Source organism: Phyllobates terribilis, unplaced genomic scaffold (assembly GCF_046119375.1).
Source record: "Phyllobates terribilis strain yellow unplaced genomic scaffold, ASM4611937v1 Scaffold_9__5_contigs__length_417890890, whole genome shotgun sequence".
Lineage (NCBI taxonomy): Eukaryota > Metazoa > Chordata > Amphibia > Anura > Dendrobatidae > Phyllobates > Phyllobates terribilis.
The window spans coordinates 228,872,126-228,881,643 of record NW_027362769.1 but is presented as its reverse complement, the minus strand read 5'-3'; positions in this window follow the sequence as shown (position 1 = coordinate 228,881,643).

Genomic DNA, 9,518 nt, shown 5'->3' with positions numbered 1-9,518 from the left:
GGCTGCGCTTACATCAGCCTCAGCGGTCTGCAGCGCAGCGGCGGTCCCCACTGACCGCAATCCATGGGTGGCGTAGTCGGACATTTGTTATCACACTCAGACTGCCACTGGTTTGACCGCCCTGGGCACGGACCGGGTCACAGCCACGGAGGACTACAACCCCCAGCGATCCGGCTCCGGGTATCCCCTGCACAGCACAGGCCCAGGGGGCGCGTCAGAAGCAAGGCGCACTGTGGATGTGTGAGGACGGTGAGCGGCGAATGCGGGAGACCGCGCGACTGATTGGTTGAAATGGCGGCGTGTCCCGGCTGCAGGAGCAGACCCGGAACAAAGCCGGGGACTAAATGTAGAAACCTGGCCGCCGGGGAGAGACAGAGCGACGTGGTTGAAGAAGGGGGCGTGTCTGGCATGAAGAAAGCCTGCGTGATGGAAGAGTTGATGGGACGGGGTCCAGCGCCGCAGCTAGGTCACACAGAAGCCTGGGCCTAGATTAGGAGGGGAGGCCAGCCGAGGGAGCGAGAGCGGTGCGGAGGTGTCAGGACGGCACCAGCAGTGAAGATCTTGTGCTGTAGGCGCACACGGCTCCCAGACCACACAATGATGCAGTTGTGATCCCAGCACATTGTCCCCTTTGCAAGGTCCCAGCGGCGCTCATTCGGCAGAGCCGAATAAAGAATCCCCTGTAATGCCTTCTGCTCAGGGAGCCGCTGGAGAGGGGGAGAGAGAACCTGGTTTCGCTGTAGAGGACCTGTGGGAGAAAATTCTCTCTCCATCCCTGAAGATGAATCACAGATATCCCATCAGACGTCCGAACCTCACCGGATTGCAGAGCATCTGTACCTCCTGAAACCATCAGGCTCTGGTGGGCGAGTGGGGGGCCAGGACCGTCCTTCGGATCACCTGAACACTCTTGATGTGTTAGGGGCAAGGGTCCTGCAGGATAGACAGATGAGGATACGGTGTGGCAGTTCACGCCCTATCATTGTCTCTACATGGGAGAATAGTGTGACTGTTCACACTGTTTCCCTCCAGAGGCTTGTGAGGAATAAAACCTTCTGAAAAAGAAAGGGGAAAAAGTTACTGAAAAATGACAAAAACAAAAGGTAGATATGGGTCTAATGACAGACCTGTGTCCACCTCCTACTGACCCTAACCTAAACTGATCTGTTTGACTCTGGTCAGTGGGTGTATACTACTGAGGAGGAGCTAATTTTTTTATTGCCTAGTGTCAGCAGCATACACCCATGGTTTCCTGTGTCCCCCAATGAAGCGATAGCGAAATAATCGACTGTTTAGTACCAACATGTAACTGTGTCTGGATACAGAGGCAGCTCATGGACAAGACAATGCATCAGTGACGTGGTTTGTGAGGTCTTATAATCGCTATACTTGTTCATTTAATTTTTTCCTTGTTGACAAAACCGGGATGTAACAAAATAAAAATTCTTTGCATTTGATTTCACTGGAAATCTCTTGGCCCAGAGCTATAAAAAGATCAAACTTACAAAGCACTCACACACATTTAATGGATAAAAAAAACATCTTAGTGGATATGCACGTAATGTAGTGAGAGTGTATTAATATACTCACCTACTGCTGCTCTCTCCGGTTTCCAGCGCCATTCTGCTCTGTGACGTCCGGTCCCTTCAAATATCAGGGACCTGGAGCAGTTTGCCAAAGAAGAATGGTCTACAATTCCAGAAGAGCATTGTAAGAAACTCATTGATGGTTACCGGAAGCGGTTGTTCGCAGTTATTTTGGCTAAAGGTTGTGCAACCAAGTATTAGGCTGAGGGTGCCAATACTTTTGTCTGGCCCATTTTTGGAGTTCTGTGTGAAATGATCAATGATTTGATTTTTGCTTCATTCTCTTTTGTGTTTTTTCCTTGCAAGCAAATTAAATGAAGATAATAAGACCAAAGAATTTGTGATTGCAATCATTTTCAGGAAGAAACTGAGTATTATCTGACAGAATTGCACGGGTGCCAATACTTTTGGCCACCACTGTATTTTTAAAACATTTTTGCAGTGTTTATTGGATCACATTTTTTTTATTAAACTTGAAATGTTCACACTGGGACTTTTTCAGCAGGTTCCTTACTTACAGGGCCTAGCAATCACAGTAGGTGACGTCATGGCGCCCCCTTCTTTCACAATGACCATTGCACAGGCTTATTAGATGTTTCGATACAAAAAGGTAGGTTCTGAGTCAGTCTATTGCTGCTCATGTACATGCGTTTCCTTAAAGGGAATCTGTCAGCAGGTTTTTTATTTTGCCACTTTATTGGCTTCTAGAATTTGCTGTTCTCGGAAACCTTGATTCAACGGATGTGTCGCTTACGGAGCGGCTTGCTGTAGTTTTGCTAAAACGGATTTTATCAGCAGATGATCACTAGAGGACTAGTCCTCCATATTCATGAGCTTTGTAAAACCCCGCCCCCACACCACCGATTGGCAGCTTTCTAACCATGTACAATCGGTGGTGTGGGCGGGGGTTTTACAGAGCTCAGCATTCGGAGAACTGCAGAAGAAAAAAAACAAAACTGGTTTTATCAAAACTACAGCAAGCAGCCTGTAACGGGTCTGGGAGGCGGAACCTCTGGGCTACAATACAAGGGGGCGGTCCTTGTAAGGGAGCGGGTGGCGACCAGGCAGGTAGTCACAGGAGGTGACCAGGACAGTCTCTGGGTGTACGGGCAGGAGGACACGGCAAGTGATCGGGGCAGTCTCTGGATAAAGGGTAGGTACGACCTGTGATGGCTGAACCTCCAGGTAGGCTAGCAAGGCAGATGAAGAATGTGTGCTCCCAGGTGAGCAAGCGAGAGTCTCTGGAGTAGCAGGTGGTCACAGCACGTGACGGCGGAGCCTCCAGGTAGGCAAGCAGGCAGGTAACGGAGAAGCGCTCCCAGGTGAGCGGGCAAGAGTCTCAGGAATAGCTGGTGGTCACAGCACGTGACAGCGGAGCCTCCGGGCAGGCAAGCAGGCAGGTAGCGGAGAAGCGCTCCCAGGTGAGCGGGCAAGAGTCTGGAGTAGCTGGTGGTCACAGCACGTGACAGCGGAGCCTCCGGGCAGGCAAGCAGGCAGGTAGCGGAGAAGCGCTCCCAGGTGAGCGGGCAAGAGTCTGGAGTAGCTGGTGGTCACAGCACGTGACAGCGGAGCCTCCGGGCTGGCAAGCAGGCAGGTAACGGAGAAGTGCTCCCAGGTGAGCGGGCAAGCTGGTCCATAGACAGACTGACCGGAGTTGTAAGGCAGACCGTCGGACCTCAGGAAAGCAGGCAGGTAGCTGAGGTGCGCTCCCAGGTGAGCGGGCAGGCTGGTCCTTAGACAGACTGACAGGAGTAGTAAGGCAGACCGTCGGACCTCAGACTAGCAGACAGGTAGCAAGTAATCAGGCAGGAATCTGACAGGTAACTGGCAGGTGACTGGCAACGGGACCTGAGGGCTGAAGCACAGGTGAGACACAGGTGCAAACAACATTGCTGGGGCACCTCCATTTTGGAGGAGGTGCCTTATATATGATGAAGTCCTCCGGCCATTGGCCGGGGACTCCTTAGGACGGCGCGCGCGGCCCCTTTAAGAGGGGAGCGCGCGCGCGCCCTAAGCACAGGGGCCGGGAAGGAGCGCGCGCTGAGAGCAGAGCGGGAGGAGGACGCCGGGAAGGAGCGCGCGCTGACAGCAGAGCGGGAGAGGGACGCCGGGCACGGGGCAGAGCGGTGAGGGGAGCAGCGTCCCTGCCTAGCAGAGGGCAGGGACGCCGGCACTACAGTACCCCCCCCTTTAGGCCCCCCCTTTTTTAGGCCAGACAGAAATTTAGCTAGGATGAGAGGGGCATGGATGTTCTCCCGGGGCTCCCACGTTCTCTCCTCAGGACCAAACCCCTTCCAATCTACCAGAAAAAAGGTCTTTCCTCTTACCCTTTTGGTGGCAAGAATGTTCTCTACCTCAAACTCGTCCTCAGCAGAAACCGGAGCAGGAGGCGTACCTGTAGACTTGGAAAAAGAGTTAAGTACCACAGGTTTGAGGAGAGATACATGGAAGGAGTTAGGGATCCGTAAGTTGGCCGGGAGTTTCAATTTATAGGCCACCGGGTTGATCTGACTGGTGACCTCCAGAGGTCCGATGAACCGAGGCCCTAACTTGTAAGAGGGTATCTTGAGTCGAACATATTTAGATGAGAGCCAGACCTTATCTCCTGGACGAAATTGAGGAGGATCCAGGCGTTTTTTGTCAGCGTATCTTTTCATCCGCTCGGACGACTGAAGGAGTGCGGATCGGGTACTCTCCCAAATGGAGGAAAATTTGCTAACGAGAGATTCCGCAGCCGGGTTGTCCACCGAGGTGGAGACAGGAAAAGGAATCCGAGGATGCTGACCAAAGACTACAAAAAACGGGGATTTGGAGGAGGATTCGCTCTCGTGATTATTGTAAGAGAACTCGGCCCATGGTAGGAGATCCACCCAGTCAGAATGGTGGGCATTAACGAAGTGCCGGAGGTAACTGGTCAGGTTCTGATTGATCCGCTCCACTTGACCATTGGACTGTGGGTGGTAAGCGGAAGAGAAGTCCAGGGTGACGTCTAGTAGTTTACAAGTGGCTCTCCAGAAGCGTGAGGTGAACTGTACCCCACGATCCGACACGATGTGGAGGGGCAGGCCATGAAGACGGAAGATGTGACGAATAAAGTCTCTAGCTAGCTCGGGTGCAGACGGGAGGCCTGGCAGGGGAACGAAATGAGCCATCTTGGAGAAGCGGTCAGCGACCACCCAAATGACCGTACAACCGGCAGAGAGTGGGAGGTCAGTTATGAAGTCCATTGCAATATGCTGCCAGGGGGCAGCAGGTACTGGGAGCGGAAGGAGGCGACCGGCTGGCAGATGTCTCGGAACCTTGTTGCGGGCGCAGGACACACAGGCAGAAACAAAGTCTATTACATCCTTGTGCAGGGTAGGCCACCAGTAGTGCCGGGAAATAAGCTGGAGGGTCTTCTTCTGACCAGCGTGGCCAGCCAGTTTAGACGAGTGACCCCAGTGAAGGATCTTCTCCCGATCAGGTACTGATACGAACGTCTTTCCGGGAGGGAGACGATTTAGACTCACGGGAGCCACCTGCATTACTCTGGCGGGATCGATGATGTGTTTCGGATCTTCTTCGAGAAGGCGTGGCGTGGCCGCCTTGACGTTTTTGTCAGCCGGGCGAAAATGAAGGACAAAATCAAAACGAGCAAAAAACAAGGACCACCGGGCTTGGCGCGGGTTAAGTCTCTGGGCATGCTGGAGGTAAGCCAAGTTCTTGTGGTCAGTGTAAATTATTACCGGGTGAAGAGCCCCCTCAAGCAGGTAACGCCACTCCTCCAATGCCAGTTTGATGGCCAATAACTCTCGATCTCCAATGGAATAATTGCGCTCTGAGGAGGAGAAGATTTTAGAGAAGAAGCCGCAAGTTACCATCCTCCCGGAAGAAGATTTTTGAGTAAGTACCGCTCCAGCTCCAGAGGAGGAGGCGTCCACTTCCAGGAAGAACTGCTTGTTGCCGTCCGGGCGATGCAGCACCGGGGCGGAAGAGAAGGCCTGTTTTAAGGAAAGAAAGGCTTCTTCTGCTTCGGGCGGCCACTCTTTGGGATTAGTACCCTTACGGGTGAGTGCGGAAATAGGGGCAGTCCGGGAAGAGAAGTGTGGTATGAAGAGGCGGTAGTAGTTGGCGAAGCCCAGGAACCGCTGAATGGCCTTCAACCCCTCCGGTCGGGGCCATTTCTCGATGGCAGACAGTTTCTCTGGATCCATTCGTAGGCCGGTCTGAGAAATAATGTAGCCCAAAAACGGAAGCGAGGTCTGCTCAAAGAGGCACTTCTCGTATTTAGCGAAGAGGTGATTCTGCCTGAGCCTGAGCAGGACCTGACGAATGTCCCTCCGGTGAGTCTGGAGATCCGGAGAGAAGACCAAGATGTCGTCCAGGTACACCACTACGCAGGAGTAGAGAAGGTCCCGGAAGATGTCATTGACCAACTCTTGAAAGACGGCAGGAGCGTTACAGAGACCAAAGGGCATTACCAGGTATTCATAGTGGCCGTCCCGGGTGTTGAATGCCGTCTTCCATTCATCCCCTTGACGGATACGAACCAGGTTGTACGCCCCACGGAGGTCTAGTTTGGTGAAGATTCTAGCCCCCCTCAGACGATCAAATAATTCTGGAATGAGCGGAAGGGGGTACTTATTCTTCACCGTGATCTGGTTTAGGTCTCTATAGTCTATACAGGGACAGAGAGAGCCGTCCTTCTTTTTGACGAAAAAGAAGCCTGCTCCCGCCGGGGAGGTAGATTTCCGGATGAATCCCCTGGCCAGATTCTCCTCAATATATTCGGACATCGACCGGGTCTCAGCAGCGGATAAAGGATAAATACGCCCACGGGGAGGAGTAGTACCGGGTAACAGGTCGATGGGACAGTCGTATGGTCTATGAGGGGGTAATGTCTCTGCCTCCTTTTTATTAAAGACATCAGCATAAGACCAATAAGGAATTGGAAGTCCAGGTAGATTAGCTGGGGTAGGAGAGGGACGGACGGGATGGACGGGAACCAGGCAGGTCTTATGACAGTCTTGTCCCCAGCGAAGGACTTCTCCGGTTTGCCAGTCAAGCACGGGTGCATGTCTCTGGAGCCAAGGCAGACCTAGCAAGAGGGCGTGAGAGAGTCCAGGCAGAACATGAAAGGAGATACTTTCAGAATGCAGCATTCCCACCTGCAGAGTAATGGATTCGGTGATGAGTTGGATGGGGCGTGGTAAGAGCCCCCCATCCACGGCAGCCACAGACAAGGGTACAGCCAGAGGTTTGGTGGGGATGCGGTATTTCTCTACCAGGGACTGTGAAATAAGATTCCCGGCCGCTCCAGAGTCCAGTTGGGCTAGTTCGAAATAACGGTTCTCCCCGTAGACGATTGAAACTGACAACAGCAGGGATGGAGAGGATTTATTCTTGTCTAGGTGGACCTCTCTGAGCGAACCTAGACACAGGCGTTTCCCGACCTCTTCGGGCAGGCACGGATCCGGTGCTCCTTGCTGCCACAGTAGAAGCAGGTCCCCTCGGCACGGCGTAAGTCCTGACGGGTCTTGACCATCTTGGTCTGGTCGACCTGCATAGGCTCAGGAGGGTGTACCTGGTTAGAGACAGAAGGAGTGACGGGTTTCTGAAAAGTAGGAGCTAGACGTGGTAACCTCCTCTCACGGGTGACCTCTCTGGCACGCTCCTGGAACCGTAGGTCAATCCGGGTGGCAAGAGTTATTAAGTCATCGAGAGTGGTAGGAATGTCCCGACCGGCAAGTTCATCTTTAATACGGCCGGACAGACCCTCCCAGAAGACGGAAACCAGAGCGTCGTTATCCCAGGCCAGCTCCGAGGCAAGGGTACGGAACCGTATGGCATATTGGCCCACGGTGAGACTCTCCTGACGGAGGCGTAGCAACGATGATGCAGATGAGGTCTTCCGTCCGGGTTCGTCGAAGACTTTCCGGAAAGCCGTGAGAAAAGCAGGCAAGTTGGACACCAGGGGATCTCCTCTCTCCCATAGAGGATTTAGCCAGGCCAGGGCCTCCCCGGTGAGATGGGACATGATGAAGGCAATTTTGGCCCGGTCGGAGTTAAACTGGTGGGACAAAAGTTCAAAGTGCAGGGTGCACTGATTTAAGAAGCCCCGAGCCTGGACGGAGTCGCCTCCGAAGCGAGGAGGTGCAGAAAGCCGGGGTCCGGGGTAGGATACCATGGTATTAGTGGGCAGCGGAGCTGCCGGATTGCAAGATATGGCACTGGCGGAGGTTGTTGGTGGATCAGACAGAGTGTTCAGGCGAGTATTGACATTCCGCAGGTGACCCAGGATGGACTCCTGTTGGGACCTCTGACGGGACAGTTCAAGACAGAGGTCCGAGAGCGAGGGAGCTTGGGTGCCACCGGGTTCCATGGCCCGAGCAAACTGTAACGGGTCTGGGAGGCGGAACCTCTGGGCTACAATACAAGGGGGCGGTCCTTGTAAGGGAGCGGGTGGCGACCAGGCAGGTAGTCACAGGAGGTGACCAGGACAGTCTCTGGGTGTACGGGCAGGAGGACACGGCAAGTGATCGGGGCAGTCTCTGGATAAAGGGTAGGTACGACCTGTGATGGCTGAACCTCCAGGTAGGCTAGCAAGGCAGATGAAGAATGTGTGCTCCCAGGTGAGCAAGCGAGAGTCTCTGGAGTAGCAGGTGGTCACAGCACGTGACGGCGGAGCCTCCAGGTAGGCAAGCAGGCAGGTAACGGAGAAGCGCTCCCAGGTGAGCGGGCAAGAGTCTCAGGAATAGCTGGTGGTCACAGCACGTGACAGCGGAGCCTCCGGGCAGGCAAGCAGGCAGGTAGCGGAGAAGCGCTCCCAGGTGAGCGGGCAAGAGTCTGGAGTAGCTGGTGGTCACAGCACGTGACAGCGGAGCCTCCGGGCAGGCAAGCAGGCAGGTAGCGGAGAAGCGCTCCCAGGTGAGCGGGCAAGAGTCTGGAGTAGCTGGTGGTCACAGCACGTGACAGCGGAGCCTCCGGGCTGGCAAGCAGGCAGGTAACGGAGAAGTGCTCCCAGGTGAGCGGGCAAGCTGGTCCATAGACAGACTGACCGGAGTTGTAAGGCAGACCGTCGGACCTCAGGAAAGCAGGCAGGTAGCTGAGGTGCGCTCCCAGGTGAGCGGGCAGGCTGGTCCTTAGACAGACTGACAGGAGTAGTAAGGCAGACCGTCGGACCTCAGACTAGCAGACAGGTAGCAAGTAATCAGGCAGGAATCTGACAGGTAACTGGCAGGTGACTGGCAACGGGACCTGAGGGCTGAAGCACAGGTGAGACACAGGTGCAAACAACATTGCTCGGGCACCTCCATTTTGGAGGAGGTGCCTTATATATGATGAAGTCCTCCGGCCATTGGCCGGGGACTCCTTAGGACGGCGCGCGCGGCCCCTTTAAGAGGAGGGGAGCGCGCGCCCTAAGCACAGGGGCCGGGGAGGAGCGCGCGCTGAGAGCAGAGCGGGAGGAGGACGCCGGGAAGGAGCGCGCGCCGACAGCAGAGCGGGAGAGGGACGCCGGGCACGGGGCAGAGCGGTGAGGGGAGCAGCGTCCCTGCCTAGCAGAGGGCAGGGACGCCGGCACTACACAGCCCTATAAGTGACACACCATACTTCTCTCAGATGATGTAGCAAAAAAACAAAACAAAAAAAAAACAACTGGTGACTGATTCCCTTTAAAACAAGAGGAAGTTAGTCTATAAATAAATTTAAAAAAGCCACCGTGGCCAGTGTAAAAATTGCAAGATTTTTAATTTTGACATGGAAATTCACCATTTACCAAAAATGCTGACAAGTGTCCCTAATGGCACCCAAGGATCCAACTTTGTAGCAACAAAGTCGTGTCCGAACTTATGGGCTGTGGGATCCCACAACCTTCCCTGAACCACCTTTAGGCCACGGCCCCACTATCAGTATTCTGTCAGTATTTTTTCTCAGGCGTGGGTGATAAATGCA